General features: G+C 40.8%; 1 protein-coding gene and 1 pseudogene across 9 annotated transcripts in view; one reads left to right on the top strand and one right to left on the bottom strand.

The window, feature by feature from the left end:
* The window catches only part of nlgn3a (neuroligin 3a), a 154,008-nt gene that overhangs the window by 106,299 nt on the left and 24,544 nt on the right, over positions 1 to 23,165 (top strand). The window lies entirely within an intron of this gene.
* On the bottom strand, positions 3,977 to 4,095 carry LOC119409190 (annotated as a pseudogene).

The raw sequence follows: 23,165 nt of genomic DNA, 5'->3' as shown, positions 1-23,165 counted from the left end.
CCTTGTTATTGACCTGGATTATTGAGCATGCATTGAGCTAGTTCGGATTGTTAGTTCCATGTACGAAGGTGTTAAAACAACAATCAGAACTAGCAAAGGCAACACAACAGCATTTGAGATTAAAGCTGGCGTTCATCAGGGTTCATATCTCAGCTCACTGGTTTTATTGCCGTGATGGACGCAGTTACTGAGCCTATTAGGAGAGAAGTGCTATGGGATTTTTTTTTTCATTCAACCTTTATTTATACAGGTTAATCCCATTGAGCCTCAAGGACTCATTTACAAGAGAGACCTGATTTCAACAAAGAGTGATGACAACAGTTGATAACAATGACAACAATAGACAATCATAAAAGAGGCATACAGATTTTTTTTTTTTTTTTACAAATTAAAATAAGATGGCAAAAAAGTAGCAAAAACAGCTAGATTATAAGGCAAATGTAGAAAACTATGTTGAATGCAGATGACCTAGTTGTGCCTGGATATTCAGAAGTTAATCTCTAAGATGGTTTCAAACCATGGCAGCAGGCATTTGAGAGAAAAGGTCTGAAAATAAACACAGCCAAAACAAAGATCATGATCTGCTCAAAAGCTAACGAGACCTTAACAATTACTGATAATAGAGGAAATGTACTGAAGCAGGTCGAAATGTTCAAGTATCTGGGGTCGGTTATGAATGCCAAAGGAAGCAGTGACGAAGACGTTAAATTCAGAATTGGTGCGGTGTGGCAAAAATGGAAGGAGCTGACAGGAGTGCTTTGTGACCAAAGGATGCTGATTCATATTAAAGGGAAAGTGTAAAAGATGATGGTGTGCCCAATCTTGCTTTGTGGAGCTGAGGTACGGACTTTAAAGAGAAAGGAAGAGGAACTCATAGAAAGCACATAAATGCAGATGTTACGTGGGATTCTTGGAGTATCCCTCAAGGATAGACGGCGAAATGACGATATCAGAAAAACGCTTGTCATGGCATCGAGGATAAGATACAGGAATCAAGAAGGAGATGGTATGGACATGTGCAGCAAATGGAAGATGACAACAAGGTGAAAAGGCTATTAAATGCAGAAGTTTTCATTTAATGAAGCAGGGGACGGCAGAAGAAGAGATGGATGGATATGATCCAGACTATACATGAAACAGAGCAAAATGGCGAAGAAGAATCCGTGTGGCTGAGTGTGCATGAGGACATTTTTAAATTTAACAAGTTTTAGCATTCCTTGAAAAAAAGCATAGTTCCCATCATCGTTCATGCCACAGTTTTAAGATGATCTTAGTTTTAGAGAAAAGAAAGAAAAAAAGAAGTTAAAGCTGTTTTGGTCAACCCCAATATGCAAAGTTACAATATTGCAAGGCGTTGTGTGATGTGATAGCACTTCAAGTATGTGTTGTAAATGATACTCAGACACCACCACACCAACTTTGGCTGAATATATTTATTGACTGTTATAGTGATTTTTTATGTTTACAAGTATCAGTTAGCTGTGGCAGCCATGTTGAATTAAGTTGGCTCCTAAAGTCAGTCTAGATGCACATCCAATGATTACTTTCTGTTCAAATTGTGATTCATTGCCATATTCACTACAAATCATTATTTAAAGCACGCACCAATCTTCACCTACACATTTGTTTTATCTTCAAGCTCAGCTCAAACTAAACACTGACGTAAAAATACCAATCATGCTGAATGCAGTAATTGTAATACTGACTCGTAAAGTACATGTATCTCTCTTGAAGCATCGCCTCCTGTTAAAGCAAAGGTTTTTCCTGGTTCAAGCATCTTCTGCAGTGTTCTAGATGCTGACAAACCCATATGGCACGTCACTAATCTTGATTGATGGCCACCACTGTGAACACTTTTCTCCCCCTGAAGAGAATGGTGAAACATAAGGGATCGTTTCACCAAAATAATGGAAGAAAAATATCTTCCGCCGTAATTTGTTTCTTATCTATTATAAAACACGTTATTGCTTCTGCCATTCTCCTGTCGAGAACATTATGCAAGGAGTGTTTACTTTCCAAACGCACAGCAGTGCGAAGCGCCCATAAAAATGTCTGTACTCGCACAGTGAGCTATTCTTAGGGCTCCCCTCAGAGCCACTATCTAATTGGAGCCTTGGTTGTCCTATCGGTGAAGTGATGCTCTACGCAGACTTTTATGAGGGATGGGAGTGACTGAGACTAGATGTTTGGGTGTCTGTGTCTGTTGTGCGGCATGTCCCGGGACTCCTGCTCATCGGTGAGGGCTTCATTAGACGAGGATGGGAGGTGGCTGCAGAGACATAACAGCTGTTTAGCTAACCACTTGCTTTGTTAGCCAGCCTTCTCCGTATGCTTAACTGCCTAAATCTGTCCCCTAGCTGCTAATAGAATGCTCATTAAGAGCGGAGAGGGAGACTGTGAAACAGCGCCACTGTGCTATAAGCTGAGCTTCTCCTACTTCTCCTCTCCCTCTGGCCTCTATTAAAAAGCTGTACAGAGAAAACCGTCCCTGTAGATCCGCCATGTTTCCAGCCCTTGTCGCCCTTTGACCCTGATCCTCAGGGAGAGACAGGAGGCACATGGGTACCGAGGTTCTCCTCGGAGGCAGACACCAGCATCTGCCGTATCAAATCGTGTTCCTCGCTACAAGAAAGAAACAAGATAACAAAATCCCAGAGGACAGACAGGTGAGTGTACTTTTTTTCTATATTCCCCCCAAAGCAGTAAGATGTTAAATTATTCAAACAATGTAGATTGTGTGGTCGTAATTTGTCAGAAACAAGTCTAATTCTCTGTGCACAAACTGATGAAGCTGGCAGGGAGGGTGGAAAGCTGAGACATACGAGGTGGCGTTGTGAATATCTGATGCCATTCATTGAAACTGCAACAGATCAGAGCCAACCCTGTCCCCCGCCCCCCGTACCTCCCTCCCCCCACACAGCCAAAAACACATCCCTGGCAGAGAAAGGATGGCCCGTGTTTGATTAAAATTCAAACAGGAAAACATGTTACCATGGAAGTACTTGACTGAATTAACACAGGCACAAAGTGGTACCATTGTTCATGTGGAAACGCTGATAAACAACATGCACTGCTTTGTGGTGAGGGACTGAAGTAAGTCAGCGTGTGGTAGAAGTGATACGCTGCAGGCCGATCTCAGGCAATGACATCATCTGTACACTCGGCTGTCACGTGGAACATGGGAATGGGAATACTCACACTGGTGTGTGTGAGTACATTTAACATCTTTTTTTTTCTTTTTCAGAAGGTGTTTTCCAAATGAGAAAAGCTTTTGCAACACTAAGAACAACAAAGTGGACTCTTTTTATGGAAGTGTCAATTATCAGGCCACATTTTCATGTATGGAATTGTCTGTACTTGGATAAATACCAAGAAGGCAGCAATGCTAGAAGAGTCATGGGAGTTTGATGCTCCAGTTTGTTTTTGTTTTTTTTACTAGTGATGGTAAGATGGAGCTAAATTTTACTGGTTGGGCAGTCTATGTTCCAACCCTCACCTGGTCATGAAGTATTTATCTTAACCAGAAAAACAAGATCCATATGCAAGCAGCTAAAACGCAGTTTCTCCATGGAGTGGCCAGGCTCAGCATTTGATAGAAGGTGGAGTGCTGTCATTTGGTGGGGAGCTCGAAGTAATGCTGCTGCTCCTCAACAACAAAAGGAGGAGAGGGACTGTGTCATGGAAACACATTGGGATCCCCAGAAGGAGAAGAAATAAGAGAAGAAGCAAGTGCTATGCGTTGTCATCTTTGTATGCTCCCATGCAATGATGACATTAGTTCTCTGCATTTAACCCATCACACCTGGGATACACCCAGGTGGAGCAGTGAGCAGCTATGTAAGTACCCGGGGAAGAGTTAGGGATTAGGTGTCTTGCTCAGAGACACCACGACATGTGAGCATGGCAGGGAGTTGAACCTGTGACTTTCTGGTCCCAAGTCAGCTGCTCTACCTTTACACCACAGCAGTCCCTATAAAGCTTACAGCACCTGTTATTCCCAGGCGGTCTCCCATCCAAGCACTAACCAGGCCCAACCCTGCTTAGCTTCCGAAATCAGACGAGATGGGGCGAGTTCAGGGTGGTATGGCCATTAACACCAGCAACCTAAGGATGAGCTGAGTGTTGCTGGGAAGAAGGATCTCTGGTTCTCACTTTGCATCCCGTTGCTTCCACTTTCAGGAAGCAACTGATCTAAGCGGCAGAGAAACAACAAAAATCATAGCTAAACTGAATTAATTTGCAGTATTTTTAAAATAAAATGAGAAACATCTGAAAGACACCTCCTTTGATACTCCAAAGCTCACCTCATTTTTGAACACTCACATCCATGCATTTATGTTGGCATGTCTTATTTCTTATTAAAATGTCAATGTGCCAGCCAATAATATTACAGTAAACATTGCTAATATATTATTACTGTGATGTTGAAAAATATTGTTTTCCTAATTGTAAGTAGTTTAAGTTATGTAGATTAAATGTTTTAATCATTTCAGAATCCTTCAGCTCCACTGGTACCATTAAACGTTCAGCAGAAGGAGTTTGTTCAGTTGTCATGGAGATGACTCAGTGGTTGTTTGAGAAAATCAATGGTAAATAAATCTGTATTTTAGTCAAATAATTTGTAAATTATTACTTAAAAAATAAACTATGTTATTGTTTACTTCCATCTGGCAACAATGAGCAGTATTGTACCATCAGACTTTTTACATTTATTTGCTATTTTACATTAAAAAATGTGCAACACTGATGTAAAATTAAACCTTGACCTTTGAAAAATGTATCTGTGTTAATAAATACAGTACTTTCAGATAGTTAACACATCTCATGAGGTCTCTAGGCACATAAATACTAAGAGTCTACAAAATGTTTGCCCTGAGGTCTTTTGACACCTACAATAAGAAAAGGATGTTACTAAAAACAGCAACATTTCATCATTCTAAACATCCGTTTTTAGTTTTAAAATGTAATCGCTCAAGGCTTTTGCTTTTTTTAAATATGCTTTTGTCTTGTTCAATTAACACATTGTCTCACATATGAACTATTTTCTATTCAAATAGATTTATGGTCAGTAGCAAAACTCTAAAGTATTTTAGCTGCAGAAGAACCCCACATCATCACCCCACCACTACTGTGCTTAACTGTTGTTATGTCTGTGTTCATGCATTACATTTGCTTTTATCCCAACAACAGCAACATAAAGGAAAGTGAAAATCTCAAGATATGTGAGATTTTTGTCAAATGTGATTTTAGTTGCTATCTTTGTATTTGTTTGATGCTAAGATCAAGTATGCCAACGTGTGGCCTAAAAGTGCACTGATGCATTCAGGCAAACATTCCACATGCAGTATATAATGTATGGCAGCATCGTGGTGCAGTTGGTAGAGCTGCCTCCTCTCAGCGAGCAGGTCGCCACAGTTCAAATATTCTCTCAGTGCTTGCATAGGTTTTCTCCAGGTACTCCAGTTTCCTCCCACAAACCAAAAACATGCATGTTAGGCTTATTGGTAACTCTAAATGGTCCCTAGGTGTGAGTGAGAGAGTGAATGGTTGTTTGTCTCATTTGTCTCTATATGTCCCTGTGATGGACTTGCAACTTGTCCAAGGTGCCCCCCGCTTCTCGCACAGTGATTGCTGGACACGGGCACCATTGACCCCCATGACCCAAAAAGGACGATGCCGGTGAAGATGATGGATGGATGGATGGATGGATGGATGGATATTCATTTGGAACACATGACAGTGGATCAAATGAATGAGATTGACTGGCATTAATGTTTGTCCTGGGTAAATAACTCCCCATCCACCCCGAATGCTTAACTAGCCTCTGTCTGCCTACATGCATACACACACACACACAAACACACAGTGCATATATACAAGTAAGTCCACATATTTTCTTTCTTTAGAGTATTTTATGTAGCTGCAGTCATGTGCCTGCTGGCACTGGCTGCACGAGGAACAACAGAGAAAAGAGAGTATAGAGAACAATCTGGAAACAGTGATTGCAATGAATGACATGTAACCATGGAGAAAAGGACAAAAACACGAGACTGGAAATCGTGCACTCTTATACGTGACCGAGATGCTTTTTTCCTCCCCTTTTTATTTCTCTCTGTGTCGTGCCTACAGACGAGTTTGAATGTAAAAGAACCGATAATCTGAAGTGTGACTGCTGAGGCAGAAAGAAAGGCTGCTATTGAATGCCTTTCTTACCGTCGTGAGGCACAAGTCTAGGAGCAGCTCTGAAATTATACCAGAATGCAGATGGATGTATACCCACAAGGTCCCAAACAACGTGTGCAAACAGAGCGAGAGGGAGAGTAGTGAGGACAACCAGCCTGCTCACACACACACAAACACACATGCATGTGCAAATAAATAGTGAATGAGTCTGCCAGGACAGAGGCTCACCATAGCTCAGCTCACAGCTCTTTGCCCTTGTGCCGGGACCTCGGCCTGTCACTCTGTGTTTTACTCCCTGCACCGTCACTCCACTGTAAGCAGCCAACACAATTCCAGGTATTGAGGTGGTGGAGGAACTGTCCACCACTACTCATTTGGCCTTTTCAGAGCTTGACAGAAAGGACTGGAGGTAAAAATACATCACTGCCTGTCCTGCCAAAACTGAAGCTGGCTGGAGAGCTGCAGTAAGAAGAGAATGTACAGTCCTGCATATAGTGCTTGTTAATAGAAATGAGGTTGACACTGTGGGCAAACATTGAGAGGCTCCATATTTTTACCTCTTGATTTCAGTATGACACATTGAATACTATGTGGAAGTGTAGATATTAATTACTTGTCCATTAGAGTTAGGCTGTGTCCATTTTCTTAATATCAATAAGCTGTCAAACTACACCTCAGTATACAGTATTGCTGTCTGCCTATAGATGCTTGTGATGCCTTATCACTGCATGTAATCCAGGGCTTTTTAAGGGCTCGATACATTTTAACCTTACTTTCTTAGATAAAACAGATAAGTTATATTTTTCACTGCTAGTGCATTACAGACGTACATGGCAAATAAATTAATGGTTTGAGCAAAATGTCAACACGTTACTACTAAAATATTTTTTTGGCCTACTTCAGTTTTGACCCAACCAGGTCTGTGCAAACTGTCCAGCTGGAGACCCGATCCGTAGGTGTGCTTAGCTCACACAGAGGGGAGGCAAGTGTTATATTCTTATCATCTTCATGAATTGCAGACACTCTACAGTATCTAGTCAGCTCTGGTTCTGATCATTTTTGATTGTGTGTCCCGCCACCTCCATCACACGAGTATTTTTATTTAAACAGGCTGCTCAACATTAACTTTATCAAGGCTTCTAACTTGTGTTTCTTACTTCTTCCCTTCAACTTGTAGCAGCTGCTGCAATATAAGCTGTGAGGGCATGTTTTGATAGATTTGTGTAACATAATTTATAAGACATTCTGACATTAAAGACTTTAATCACTTTAAAGTCACTTTGTGACGTGAAACTGACCAGGTTGCAGATTGGTAATGAAGTGAGCGAGTTGTGTCTTTAAGCTGGCGGCTAACTTTGTGTTTATCCTTTAAAATGCACTATGCTTCCTGCAGTTTTCTCTTAAATCTCATTCACAACCCATCATAAGTGACATTACAGACAGTCTATGGAGAAATGTTTGACCAAACCAGGCTTGACACTTGACATCACTTGCATGAGTTTAGCAACATAGAAGGTTGCAGACTGGTTGTGGAGGACCTTGGTCCTGTACAAGCAAATTCTACAGGTCTTGCAACAAATCAAGAATGCAATACGATATGTGCAAACCTGTAGTTCTTTGGTACATTTGAACGAAGTCCAGTGCACGACCAAGATGCACAAATTACACATGATTATTGTAAATTTGACACACCTTAAAAGTACTACGGAAATAGGTTACACTTGGCATTTAACCATGTATAATTTTTTTCTTTACAATTTATACTTCTGTTGGATGTAACTGGGACCCTGTGTACACAGTTTTGTTCCACCACATGTACCACATAGACAGCAGACTTTAGCTCATTATCAATAGAGTTGACTGAGTTATAACAGTTTGTGTTTTCTTCAATCAAGCTGACTCAAAAACTTCCATCAGTTGTAGATGTACATCAAATGATTACTTTCCGAAGGTTTTGTTCACCTCCATCCAGTGGTTCATGGGCCAAGTTGCTAACAGACAGAAGTAGTTGACTCCAATAGTTAACGCTTGGGTTTTAAACACAGATCTCGTGCGATTAGTTAGTACTTGGAGTATGTCATGTGAGTGTTTCTAATCTGGTAGCCCACCAGATTTTAGCTCAGTTTCTATAAAATCGACTGTGTTGTGATCAAACGTGCATACAGTGATTACTTTCTGACAGTTTCTTTAAAGTCCAATTAGAACGCCATGAAATATTTTGCTAACAGGGCTGACAAAATAGCACACAGACACAAGCAAAAGCATTGTCACCCTCCATTTGCCTTTCTGCAGCAGGCGATAATTCTGCTACGTAGCATGAAGGCATGAAGAGTTTTGAGGAAGTACTCTTCATACTCAAACCTAACTAGTATTAACTTACAGTATTTCTGCACAGTCAGGATTAAATTTGCTGCAGACTTGTCAGAGCAATACCCTGTAAATCATATAACAATATTATCGCTCAACTCTATAATCCATTACAGTATGTGACACTATCAATTTGTTATCTGTTGCTTCACCAGTGACTGAAATTAACTGTCACGTTTCAGTCTCAAGTAAGATGGATGTCACTCCAAGTTTATCTTCATAAAGTTGGTAAATATCAGAGCAAATGTCACTACTGGCATCAAATACCCAACAATCAAACACCTCGCAAGGAACACAATTGTGTTGTAAACTGGAGGAAATAATGAGGCCATAGTCATATCAGGATATTCTGAAGTTCATGTATGTTTCATTAAGCCTGCCAGATGTGGCCTAGGATATGTGAATCTGTATGGGCGAGCAATATCTCTAACTGAGCTGAGAGAAATTAGATTTTATCACGGGTTTAAAATCAAATACACAAGCATTTATTTACTCACAGTTGCAGAGCATCAGGAGCCAATATGACCCTATGAAGGGGTGGCAGAGCTGCAAAAATGGTTAAATGAAAATGCTTTGAGCACAACTCTTCCCAAAAGCTTAAAATGGAGTTGTTCTGGCTTTAGACTGTATTAGGAAAATAAAAGGACAAAAACATATCGATAAATGAAATGTAATGTTTTCGGCTTGCCTGGCATTGACCTGATTGGTCAGGGTAAAGAGGAAAGCAGACATTTTCTGTTTCCTTTTTTTTTTTTTTTTTCAAACCTGAATTATGTTTCTGACTCGTTCTGGAAGGAAATGTAGGGAATTTTAATTCTGCTAAATCGCTCAAAACCCTCATGCTCAAAAGTGCCTATTTAAGATGAAATAGGGATTGAAATCTTCGCATGAGTCACCCAATACATTCTGATGCTTGTGCCTCCCTCACAATGAATGCAAAGTCACAGTTAGCATGCAGGGCGCCATTTTCCTAAGCACAAAGCCTGTGCTTGTCTTGAATATTCCCTTAGGAACACTTGCACACACTGAGGAACTTTAAGAGTCTTATCAAATTTTTCCTCTTCTTTCTGCTCTTTTGTTATCCTTCCATGACCTTCCCTTTTTCCTCACCCTCGTCTTTCATGTGCAACACTGTGAGATACATGATAGATGTCTGCAGCTCAGTTCATCCACGCAACTGTTTGTCTTGCCAAGATATATCTCCTATAGTTTGTAGACAAATGTGTAGTCAGCATGCTTTGGTTTCAAGAAGTGTGTGGGGGGGGGATATGAAGGGTCTCAGATTGATGAAGGCTCTAGTCAACACATTTTTAATCTTTGTTACTGAAGTATACGTCTCAGCAAAACAGCATTTTCCAACCAAAAGAAAAACAAAACGTTTCATTGGGCTGATCCTCTGACTGCTGACTTCAGAGTTGCAGCACAAATAGCTCTTAATTCTTGGGGATTTCTAGTTGATTTGTTCAAATGGAGCCCGCTACTGTCAGTGGAACTTTTCCAAGCCATTTTTACGACAGAACATTTCATAACCCAATTGTCTTAACGTCCACTTACAGTAAGTGGCCGCCGTGGCTAAAGCGCCTGCCACAGTAATTGACTCAATGGGGCTTTACAGTATGAAACATGAGGCAGGGACACAGTGCTCTCCAGGGATGGGCTGTTGTGACAGTGTTGCTATCTCGCCTCTGTTTTTCTCTCAACACGTCTCCTCTCAACACAACCAGATGCACACAAACGCAATCGATATATTCACACAACCAGCTGCTTTCCTTTAAAGCAGGTGACTCCACAGTCAGGTGAGGGGTTCACGTCACGTCTCAAACCCAAGTTTTGTTCTCGGATCTTTAAAGGGGATCTTTTGAAGTGAGGTTCTCTGAGAAGTTTGTGGCCAATTACTAACTTACCTGTTTTATATAGCTGTATGAATGACTTCAGTTCTGACCAGAATAAAAAGCTGAACTCTTCGGAGTGATGCTAACACCGAAGAAGAATGCTGTCATCTTCAAAACAACTTTAATCAATTTTTTTAAAACTATTTAATTATATCACTCTTTATTTAGAATTGCATTTTTAAGACATGGGCAGTGATATTTGACTAATCAAAGTCTAGTTAAAATGTTGTATTGGGCGGCTGTGGCTGTGTGGTTAAAGCAGTTGTCCTCCAATGAGAGTCGGAGGTTTGATTCCAACAATATACAGTACACGTCAATTCAATTGAGTTTATTCATAAAGTGCCAAGTCACAACAGAAGTTGTGTCAGGACACTGTACAGAAACATTCACATGCACAAAAAGCCAATTAGTAGAAGTTTTCTATCTAAGGAAGACATCAGATTGTGTTGAATCTTCTCTTCATCGCAGTCTCCCATCCTGAGCAAGCACAAAAGCAACAGTGGAAAGGAAGAAAAAAACTTATACTGTAACAGGAAGAAACCTCCAGCAGAATAAGGGTGTAACAATACATGGATTTAAATCGATATATTGATTAAATGACTAATGATTCAATTATATCGTGGCGAAACTAAAACATCGATTCATATCGTCATCTTTAGAATACGCTTTTATTTTGAAATTCCCAAGGCACGTCTGTGTCACCATTTCCGTGCGCGGCTGCGCTCTGCGGCCGCCTCAGCAACATGGCAGACGAGGCAGAAAACACAGATAATGAAATTCACTCTCCTGCTGGATTTAAATCAACACTTTATTTTAGATTCCAGCAGAAGGACGGCTCAACAGACAAAACTCCTGTCGTATGCAACAGGTGCCAGTGTGACTTAAAATACTCGGGAAACAACAAATTTTGTCGTTCACCTGAAGAAGAAACTTGGAATTGATAGCCATGTTATGTAAGCTCAATATCTATTTTTGTTTCTTTATAACTGAAAGGTAATAAGGGCACTTTTAAATTAACTGGTTTAAAAAAATGTGAGACTATACTGAACAGGTCATTTATTTTTATTTTTCATTAACTAAAAATGTTTTTTATTTAAATGCCTGGTGCTTGTAATAACAGAAATAAAATGGTTAAATCATATTTGAATTGTTTTTGTAAATTTATTTATATGTAAATGAATTGGGCATTTGATATTGCAATATATCGATCGCAGACTTGTGAATCGAATCGAATCGAAATCGTATCGTGACAGACTTTGTGATATCAAGAAAAATCGTATCGTCATACAAACAAATCAGTAAAATATCGTATCGTGGTAAAGCTGGTGATTTACACCCCTACATCAGATCCAGGCTCAGGACGAGCGGCCATCTGCTTCGACCAGTGTGTCCCTGGGCAAGACACTGAACCCCTCATTGCCTTCGATGTGCGTCCCATCGTTGTTCAAATGTGATCTAAAGCACCGATTAGTCTCTATAAGATGACTTACTCAGATTAGTCTTGTAGAGGTGCAGTAGAGTGCTGTATGAATGTTTGTGGATGGGAGTAAATAAAAGAGGGCACAGATTGTGCTGTGTTGCTTTGAGTATCCTGGTTGGATAGAAAGGCATTCCATTTAAGTACAGTCCATTTAAAATGGGCAAAAAATATATAAATTAGCGACCATCACAACTGGGTTTTTTTTGTTTGTTTTTTTAGACTGGCACCTGGTAGTGATATGCTAAATGGGTTTTTAAACTATGCTTTTCCCGTGTGGTTGCTTTTCACTCACCCCTACTTCCGACAGAACTATGAGCATTCCAACTTTTAATTATTGTAATTATAGTTTATTTTAAAAGGATTGTAAATAAGATATTATGGTCAGCTTTTCTGACAGAATGTGTCCTTCCCCCTCAAATAGATTCATTGATCTGCTGAACCAAAGAGAATGAAGAAATATAAGGCAGCAGGATTAGCAACAGCACATGTCTCTGTATCTGAACCCCTTGTTTCATTGGGGAGTTTTCCAGCTGCAGGTCTTAATGCAAATAATCTTAAATTCACCATGTGTCAAAAGTGTTCAGGCATGGTTAATTTTGGGCAAAAACATGCAACAATTTTAGGCTTGAACTAAAAAAATTAAAGAAAATTTGATTAATTACCAACAAATTTAGTGTTTATGTTTAAAATTCTACTTACATAAAATCACTTATATAACCATCTTTAGTGTCCGTCCTCTGACTTGTACTTTTCAATGATCTTTTCTCTGAGTTGAATTAGGATATACACTTTATAGTAGTGAATGTCATTGATTCTACATGGCATATTTTCATTTATTTAACATTATTTTGTCAAAATGTTATTTCACTTTGTCATTGAAAAATTGTTTGTATGTTTGTCAAAGGCCCATTTATATTAATTAATTTATAAAATGACAAATTTATAAAATGATTAAAAGGGTAAAACAGCCGAGGGGCTCAACACTTTTAACAGACACTCTTTATAGTCAGACCTAAACTCCATTCTTCCAAACTGAGGTCATCTACAGCTAAGATGTTAATTGTTCATACTTTTTCACAGAACCCAACTTGAGATCATTTGAACTTTTCCTTTATTATGAAGAGGAAAAAGAGAGAAAGACTTGTATCCCTCTAGTTTTTCTTGTTGCTTTTTGTTTGCATGGTGCGCCGCCTTGAATTAAACAAAGCATGTGTGGCTTCTGGCTGCAGGGCTACTGGCACAACAGGCAGAGCAGGGTGGAGTGGTGTCAGAGGAACACACAGAGTGACACAGGCACAGCTAGAAGAATATGTTTACGCTGCTGGAGCTAGCACCCAGCCTGGTACAATCATGCATGGTGTAATAGTTAATCAGCCCAGACGCCTCTGCTGTTGCGACCACTGACCTCAGGAGGCATCCTTAGCAGGACAAGTCTTTCAACGTTGGAAAAAATGCTATAATTTCTCAAGGCAAGTTGGAATTACAGCACATCTAGAAGGTGATTTTTTTTTTTTCTTTTTCAAAAGTATCCTCTAGTTCTGGATCATTAATGGTGGTTTAGATTAAAAGAGTTGTTGATGTTGCTGCCCACGAGGTGCTCTGTGTGTGGTGCCTAATGAGCTTCCTGAACTTCACATGTGTGTGTGTGGGAGTGTGCTGTATAGCACACATGCCTGTTGGTATTCTCAGGCCAGAATCGGATTTGACTTTCTTGGAGAAAGGAATTATGTTTGGAGGATGCACGCATGTGGCAAGGCCAGCGTGTGTATGCATGAACACTAGGCACATTTGTTTTGTGTGCATGCAAACCTCAGTCGGTTCAGGGACATTTTCTATCTGAAACAAGCTTAAAGGCTTGTAAGCAAGTGGGTTTTGGAAGTCGGTGAAAAGGGCCAGAGTAAGCAGTAAGTTTCCACCCACGTCCTGTTTTTAGACAAGGCTGTGCGTATCCATCTCAGTTTCACCTCCGTACCCCATACAGCTCGCAGCTAATTTGCTTCTGCAAGACTCAGGCGCTTAAACACATAGACCAGGGTCTCTTTCTCTTCATCTGTCACTCTCTCTTTAGTTCTTTTCTCCTCAGAGGGAGCATGGTGCCCAGCCTTTAGATTAATTTGTCTTTCACAGACATATGTGTGCCCTCGCTGGCTCTCTTTGGACCAAATTGAGTTCCATTGGTCTTTTTAGTCGAACAAACACATTTTAAAAGTAGAAGCTTCCCACCCTTTAACATTTTATTGCTGAATTTAAATAATTGTGTGCACCTTATAGGGTTGATTCCTACATTACATCTAATTGCAAAAAGCAGTTTTGCCTACAGTACAGTGCATATCTGTTTGTTAGCAAAATATCTCGTGAACTGCTGAAAACAAACTAAAAACGCAAAAACTTTTGTGGAAATTTGGCTACAATTCTGGTGTGGTATAAGCTGGGAGTATAAAACAAAATTTAATTATTGGAAAGTAATTATTAGATGCAGCTGTACATCTACAACTCATTAACATTTGAAGATGATCCAGTTCAAAAAGCCACCACAGTTACCAGTAGTTGTCCTTAATCAAAAATGGCTATCATGCAGTCAGTTTTACAGAAACGGATGTATTGTTTGGTGTTGTAGTAGCTGAAGGTCAATCGCAACACATACGCCAAGGTAGAGTTGCATTTGGGCCAAAAAATCCAACCCGACCCTGACCCAGCCCATAGCCATCATTTACGAACCCCAACCGATCTGACAAACAGGAATTACAGGTCCGAACCTGAAAAAAAACAGACATTTTTAATTAAGCTTTGACTGCTGGTCAGCAGACGTGCGCGGCTGAATAAAGGGGCGATAGATCGGAGCTGAGGGGGTGTTTGTCATTTCATGTTGGTCAAAGCGCATTACAAAATGCTTCCCCTGCTTCTGCCTGCATTAAACTCTGCTCTGACATGTCGAATATTTTGTGATCTCACCTGTTTGGGTCATCGGTCGCATGCGTCCGCTGAGTGCCGCGGCTGAATGAACGTCCATTTGGGCTGATGGTTCGCTGGCAGTAGTCCATCTGAAGCTTAACTGAACTTTTTACCTCTTTCAAGGCCGGTCAGCGTGTGGTCAAATGGCCGCGTGTAGCAGGTGATAGTATGGCAAGCCATGTTACCATATATTGGATCGTCAGCTGCGAGCGTCCGCTGACGCAGTCAAAAGACCGACACCGACCCGGCCCCCACATTAAGCACATTATTAGGGATCGGCCCGGTCTGAATCCGGGTCGGGTTGGGCCGGGCTCCGGGTTCAAGTTAGAAATGACAGCTCTACTCCAAGGCAAGCTCTGATAGGTAGCACATAACAGTAGTTTCAAAATTCAGCCAAAACACTTTTAAATTTGTCATATCTCACTATAAGATGATCTTAGTCAATATGCATTATTCCAATAAATGCTAGACATTTAACAGTAAAGTTTTACTTTTGAAACTTTCATGCACTTGTGAAGATTGCTGCTTTGAAGTTTTGCAATTTTTGTCTCCAGTCCCTGCATATCTATAGAAGTCAACCAGGTTTTTGAGCTGCTGATGGGTCATAAACTACATCAAATGTGTTTGAAAACTGCTACCATTTAGCAGCCACACAATTCTCCAGCAAAATCCAGTTTCTGTGCAAGCTAAAAGCACTAATCATCTCCTCTCACCACACTGATCTGAAATCTATTTGTGGTCCCAGTAGGAGAAGAGAGGGTGGAAATCAGAAAACATCTTTAACAACCTGTCTCACTTAATAAGATTAGCAGAGGCACTTACACAGTCCTGACATGGAGATGCACAAAGATAACCCTGTAATAACTCATTATTCTCTAAATTTTTCACATCAACAACCAGTCAAGGTTCACTGACGTTGTTTGCTGCTACTTTTTTTGTGTACACAGTGTTGAGTGAGTTTAGTGAAGGCTACCTGAAACACTGCAGGACAAAAAAAAAAAAACAGGACTAGAAGGACAGAGAGATAGCATTCTCTGCTTTTCACAGGCTCCAGCATTTCAAGGTGCAAGGTGACTTTATTGTCATTCACATCACAGGTGGTACATGAGTTGGAACAAAAGTGTGTACCTACTCAAGGTCCCAGTTACACCCAAAATAGCAAAAATATAAACTATAAAAAGAAACAGTATATCTAAGATATACACTAAACAATAATATAATATAATATAATATAATATAATATGGTGTATTAAAGAGCAGCATGAACATGAGTCTGTTGTGAGCAGATGGGTATGAATACAGCAGCTTATGGGTAAGAAATCAGCAGCATGGATGATCAGCTGCAAAAAGTGACAAATCTCCAATTAAAATAGCATTTCATTGATAATCCTGGTTAGGGACTTATGAGTCTAACAGCCTCAGGGTAGAAGCTGTTCCTCAGTCTAGTGGTTCTACATTTAATGCTCCGCAACCTCCTGACTGAGGGTAGCGGGATAAAAAGTGTGTGCTGGGTGAGTGGGGTCCTTCATGATGCAGGTGGTTCTCTTCCTGTATCTGGAGGTGTAAATGTCTGTGATGGTGGGGAAGCTGACTCCAACATCTTCTGTGCAGCCTTCACCACTCTCTGCAAAGCTTTTCTTTCTGCAGCTGTGCAGCCTCCATGCCAAACGTTGATGCTGGAGCACAGGATGCTCTCCACTGCACACCTGTAGAAGGAGGTGAGGACTGAGCTTCCCAGACCAGCTCGTCTCAGCCGCCTGAGGAAGTAGAGGCTCTGATGTGCTTTCTTGATCGGACTGGTAGTGTTACTGGTTTAGATGTGCCTGAGGTCAATAATAAATATTGTTCAATGAGTTCTTATGTTCTTTGTTCATTTAGCTCCAAGAAACATTTTGCCCTAATAACAGTAAAATATTGTTGCATTTTTTTTCTTTGAAAATGTCAGCTTAAAAAAAGGTAGGCATGCTGTCATTGTTTCATCCATTAAACACATTCCCACATGCTCCTCCAGCTTCTGACAAGCACAAGAAAGTGCTTAAAAGCCACCCCAACCTTCATTTAAGAGTCATAAGAGATGTGTTTGGCCTGTAGTAAAGATTGGGCATGTGTGTATTTATGCTTCTGCTTCTCCCTCAGGACTCCATAACTTAATCACATGGGATGCTCAAATAAAAGGCAGCATTATTCGGCTGAGAATGCCAGATCCAATTTGTTGTATTGGAGAATACAATGCAGAAGCATCAAAAAGTTTAAATGGTAAATGGATTGTACTTATATTGCGTCTTTCTATCTTATCAAGATACTCAAAGTGCTTTACACTACAGTCTGTGTCCTCATTTACCCTTCATACAGCACTCTAGTAGATCTTTACAATCATTAATCGTTTTATCACATCCATACACTGATGGGACACACATCAGAGGCAATGAGGGCTTCAGTGTCTTGCCCAGGGACACTTTGGCATGTGACTGCTTGTGGAATCGAACCCCCAACTCTCCCATTTGAGGATAATTGTTCTAACCACTCAGCCACAGCCACCCTAAACAATCCAAAAGGATATTGTTTTAAATTTCAGGTTATTCTGCTTTACTGTGAATCACAACAAATATACAAATCAGAAATCTCTTGATATCGTCGCTCACGCCAGTCCATAGCCAATATAATATCCAGAATCGGTCCACCGCAGTCAGGCGTGGTGTGAATCGTAACTTGATTGATGGGTTCAACAAGCGACGCTGGCCCTGTTGTGTTGCACCAGAGGGAGGTCAGCGTGTGTGATGATGAGGCCTCGAAGTGTGTGGTATTGATCAGTGGTTATAACCTTGTGATTAGTCGGAGATATCACACTCGCTGGGCTCAGAAGCTCATCGATCTTCAAACCGGGGTACGGGCTATCAATGGGGTCCATTTTTATCCTCTCCTCCTCTGCTATCACATCCTTCATTTTTTATGCCCCTGCTCATTCCCCCACTGTCCTTCTCCTCTTCTTCTCTGCTCTTCTCTTCCTCCTCTGTTCCACTTTCTTGTTCCCTCCCTCTACCAACCACCCACCCTCATGGATCAAACTCTTTATCTGGTCTAAGCCACAGCCTGCAGGCAAGCAGGCAGTCTCTACAGAGGCTAAAGCAAAAGACCGACAGCTTCAAACAACATTATGTAGGGCTGGCATGAAGCATGTCTCACACTGGTAGATAAAAACACTGGCCCCTCAAACTCTGTCTTTTTATGGTCATGATGAAATACAAGCAGGACAGTCCCTGTGTTTCAGACACTCACTGCTCTTTACTCGAACATTGCTCCAATGCCTCCTGGAATGTACGGCAGCCTCGCCGTTTTCTACAACATGGGCAACAGGGCGCATCTGTGTTGTGATCAATGCAAAGCGAAATAGTTTTTTTTTTTGAGGAAGATGGATTTCCTTTGGCATCTATCCTGTCAGACCAACTGTTCTGAAACATTTTTCTGAGTAAATCTGCTTTTGAGGAAACAGATTGAGGCACCAATAATATATCTGAGGCCATAAAAGAAGAGGAGAGCAAATAGCGCATTCAATCAAGCATAAGTCTTGGGGCATTTTATGACATTTTTTTCATTTTCAACGCCTAAACAAATAGGTATTACTTGATAAATGCGGAGGCACACGGATGTGTTTGAACTTAGAGCATCTTCCTTTAATCAAGAAGAAAACAATGTTAAATGGTAACCAGGAAAGAACACAGACGGTAGAGTCTGCAGCTCGCCTTTTTCTAGATTACATCTGCATGTCTTTGAAGACGACAAGCTCGGTGTTTGGTGGAAATTTTAATGGAACAGAAAAACAATGTAGGTGTTGTTTCAGGCTGCTAGACCAATGTGAAATTACCCATGGACTAATGCATGATCAGACCAGAGGCTCTGTTTAAGTGGATTCAGCCTGTAGGCTGTAGTCATGGAGACAGCAGCTTTAACCCTGTTTTGAGATTGCAAGTGGCCAGGAATATACAATTAGACAAATTTTATAAGTGTTAATATCCTAGCTGGCATTGATTTTTCTTCACATGGGTTTAAATAACTTTAATATCCTCATAATTTAGAAAAGCTATAAGATTATTCCTTTTTGTGATGAACTGGAAGTTAAGAAGAGAGCAAATGACAAGGAAAGAAAATTAGAATTTGAGTGAAATGCAGCAAGAAAGGCAGAGCAACATTTATGGAGTGTTTTCAGCTGAGTGCTAGCCTAGATTGCCAGCAGAAATGTTTTCGACGGAGGGGGCTCTGCGTAGTCCACGGGTCTGTGGAGATTTGCTTACAGTGAAGAGATGGTGGAGGTAAGATGGCTCAGAGGATTCAGGCTTCGCTGAATGCAGGCTTATGTCTAATAATCAGCAGGGAACAACTCAGCATGGCCTTTTGGAAGAAGAAAAAACAAGGAGATGGGAAGAATTCAATAGTGAGCAAGAAAAGCAGAGCAAAAGATTGGAGAGAAGTTGTGGGTGTTAAAAAAAGAGAGGAATTCATTTTCCCTTGGCCACGTTATTTCTCCCTTTGGATGGCTTTTAGGTGTGTCAGATGAATTTTTATAGCATTTTGCCACTTTACATATTCCTTTTATGGAGGGCTCAGTGGTCAGTGCTGTGGATTGTAATTCTGAGGCTTCAGGTTCAAGCTCATGTTGCTTCAGGAAGAGCATCCAGCATAAAACAGTTGCCAAATTCTTCGTGTGAGTTTGCAAAGTGACCCCGGCAGAAGGGAGCAGCTGAACGGAAAATGACATATTCCTTTTTAGGAAAACACCACGGACCTGTTAGGACAGCTTCTAAGCTTTGAAGTCATTCACTTAGATGTAAAATTCAGTGAATGGTTTTTATATAAATATATATGTATATATATATAAACCGAGAGGCCAGCAGAGTCTGGGTGGACGGATCAGACGACATCTGCCGCCAGTTTCTTAGGATCCACTGTGGGATGGACCTTTACAAGAGATCCTTACTGCCTACAGCCATCAGCATGTATAACATCTCAATGAAATGAGGATAACGAGTTATAACAACAAATAATTTCCCTTTGGGATTAATAAAGTATATTTGAATTTGAATTTGAATATAATTTACACTATACGTTTTTTGTGAAATGCATATTTATTGCAGAGTCAAACTATAGGTCTCATTACTTATGATTTAGTGAATTATGCCAGCGGTTTAATGTTATAAGCAATGTTCAATAATGGCTCTTTATCATCACCAACTAAACATCCTTATCCATTGTCAAATTAGTTTCCAGGAGTCAGAAAGTGTGAGAATTATAAGATGACTTTAAAAGCATTTGGCAGCTTATCATAACCAAATGGTCAAGGGTTGGAGACAACAAAAGAGAATAAACTGAAACACAAATAAGACATTTTGTGACTACATTACAACTACAAAAACTGCACATTGCAGAAATGTCACACTAAAGTCACAATCTATTGGAAGTTACTTATACAAGTTACAAAAGTTATACGGACTGCAGATGCAAATTAGCTTTTGCTATAATCTGGCACAGCGCATCAAATGGTGACATTTATGTTTGAGTTGTACATTGTCTCCTTTTTAAATAAAGTTCAGTCATTACATATATAGCACATGTCCTCCAGTTCAGTTTGATTTCACATGAAGAATTCCCAGTTCTCTGTAAATGTGCCTCAAACTAGTCACCTACAGTTGCAGCTCAGTGATGTTCTGGCTTCACACAAACCCATACAGTAGTTGTTATTCACTGACTGGTGTCTCATTAGTATCATCACTTTATCCAAATTGTTGTTGTCAAAACAAAACTTGATTTTTTTTTCAAGCCTCGGGGTGTGTGAGTCTGTGTGACTATTTTAAAATACAGTGATCTCTGCACCATAAGGTCAAACTTCCCCCACCTTCTTTTTTATCAGTGAATTATCTCTGCCATCCTCTTTGCCAATCCAGGGCCTGGATTTAACAGGTGTCTAGCAGCGCAGTCGAGGTCAACAAACTGAAGTGGCGAGGTGAGAGCAGGGGCATCGTGACAGCATTTGAGCAGAGGCCCAATGAGTGATTACCTTGGAGCTCTAGTCATAATTCAGCATGACCTCAATCTGCCTGCGACGCTGCGGTTTGATGGATCTGCTCACAGTCTGGGTGTCGGGCTCTCACATGTCAAACACAGGCAGATAACGATAGGGCTATCTGTTGCTTTTTTTGCAATATAAAGCACAGCAGATATGAAATGTGCCACACGGGTCGACTGTCTTGCATCAAGCGTCCCTTCCGTTTAATTCATCGGGATTATGAGTGAGGAATCAATCGCTGCCCAAGACGTCAGGGTAAGACAATACAATGACAGAAATGGTTAACCCTCATCATGATGACACCTACCGTCTGGTCGCCTATTCATCATTTCTGTGTCTTATCAATCAAAGTCAACACGTGCACACACGTACACTCAGACACATATGCCTCCCAGTGTGGATAATTAGTGGATTCCCTCAGTGGGTGATAAAGCCTCTGCTCATTTCTGCTCCCTCTCTGACCTTCCCCTGTGAGCTTCCTATCACAGTGGGGGCTCATCACACACAGCTCTAATACATATTTATTGGCCCGCTGACAGCTTATGTGTGCTGAATTTATATGTTTTTTGACAAACAATAGTAAAACCTCAGTCTGTCTTCTGCCCTTTCATCAACCAAGGCAGGAATAAATCTGGTCATGTCAAGCTTTCTGTGCAGTCTCTTCCTCCGTCGACCATCTGCTGGATTGAGTGCAGGTTTGACACAAGACCAGGCCAAGTTACACACAGGAAGCTCTCTTCAATTACAGCAAATGGATTTGATATGTCTGTCAAACCACCTTGGCAATCACAGAAACAGGAACTTCTCCAGTGGAAGTCGTTTTCCTACAGCAACTTCTGATCAAAGACATTCCAAAAGTAGCTGTGGCATCGCTGGCAGGCATTTGGATTCAGGACTCTCTCCCTGTTCCATGACTGCTTCTGTTTGCACTGCCCAATATGAGCTGAGACATGAAGTGAGGCGATGCTGCTAAAGAGAGCATAGTCATTAAGAGTGGGAAAAGGGAGGGGAGAAGAGGGCAAGACGGGAAGGACGGCAAGATTAAACCCCCAGCCCTTGCAGCCTCGGAGTAGCCATCTTTCATCTTGTCTCTGCCCCTCTAACGCCTTCAAGTGGGTGAAACCCTCGACATCTGCTTCCGCTATCTTGGATGTGGTGCAGGCCGCCGTCCTGCTGAGCTGCACAACCACAGGATAGCATGAAGGGCACTGTTTGGGGCAGAGAAGGCTGATCCATGGAGAAGGAAACCCATGATAGAGAAATCAAATAATCTCTTGCTTCAAGGAAAAATGTAAACTATTTATTCTAGACGTGTTGAAATACATCAAGTCATGTTCACACCCAAAGAAATCTGATGAAACAGATCCAGCATGGAAATCTTTGACGGTGTGCTCGCTCAGACATATTAAGTCTACTTACTTGTGAGCAAATAAACGTAAATAGCTCCGTAAATAAACACTGTCTCATTGCCGAGAAGGCATAAGCCCCCCGCTGCTTCTGATTGGGACTACCAAAGTGGGATATTTGGCGCTTAAGTTCTTTGTTTACCTCATGAACACAAAGATCTGAACACAGCCTCTCACACTCAAGCTGAAATATCACAAATTGAATATTCACACCTGCTAGCCTTTATGGTTTCACTGTGGGTTTGTCTAATGACATTTTGTTTGTTTATTCCTGACATTTTGGGTGCATTTTATTTAAAGTGGTTTTGAATAAAAGGAGTTTAGTGGTTTTTGATTTCGGCACTCATTGTGCGATAAAAAAATTAATAAAGCTGTAAGTTCTGAGTTTTGCGTTTGATTTTCTGAGAGATTGGTAAGATGGCACTTACAAATCCAAAAAAAAACACAGTGGAGGACAGATGAGTACAAGTTGGAGAGTTGCTGGAAATAATGTAAGAAGGGCTGATGGAGTGGATAAAAGTAAAACCTTGCAAACTGTGAAACAAGCACCAAATGACTAAAGTAAGTAAAATCAGCATAACAATGTAAGTAGCCTTGGATAATGTTTAGTTCAAGATATAGCTAGTTGTTCCAATAATAGGTATAAGCAGAAATTGTCCACATGGGTAGCTGTAGCGTGTAGGTTGCAGCCTTTCTTGCAGGAACACTTGTTCAGTTCCTGACAGCTTGCTGCAACTGGTGCAAGAGTGGTCCATCAGACCTGCCCTATGTCTCCTTTCTACACACACACACACACACACACACACACACACACACACACACACACA

Source organism: Nematolebias whitei, chromosome 4 (assembly GCF_014905685.2).
Source record: "Nematolebias whitei isolate Nwh7 chromosome 4, NemWhi1, whole genome shotgun sequence".
In the NCBI taxonomy this organism is placed as follows: domain Eukaryota; kingdom Metazoa; phylum Chordata; class Actinopteri; order Cyprinodontiformes; family Rivulidae; genus Nematolebias; species Nematolebias whitei.
This window is presented reverse-complemented; position numbering and strand designations above follow the sequence as displayed.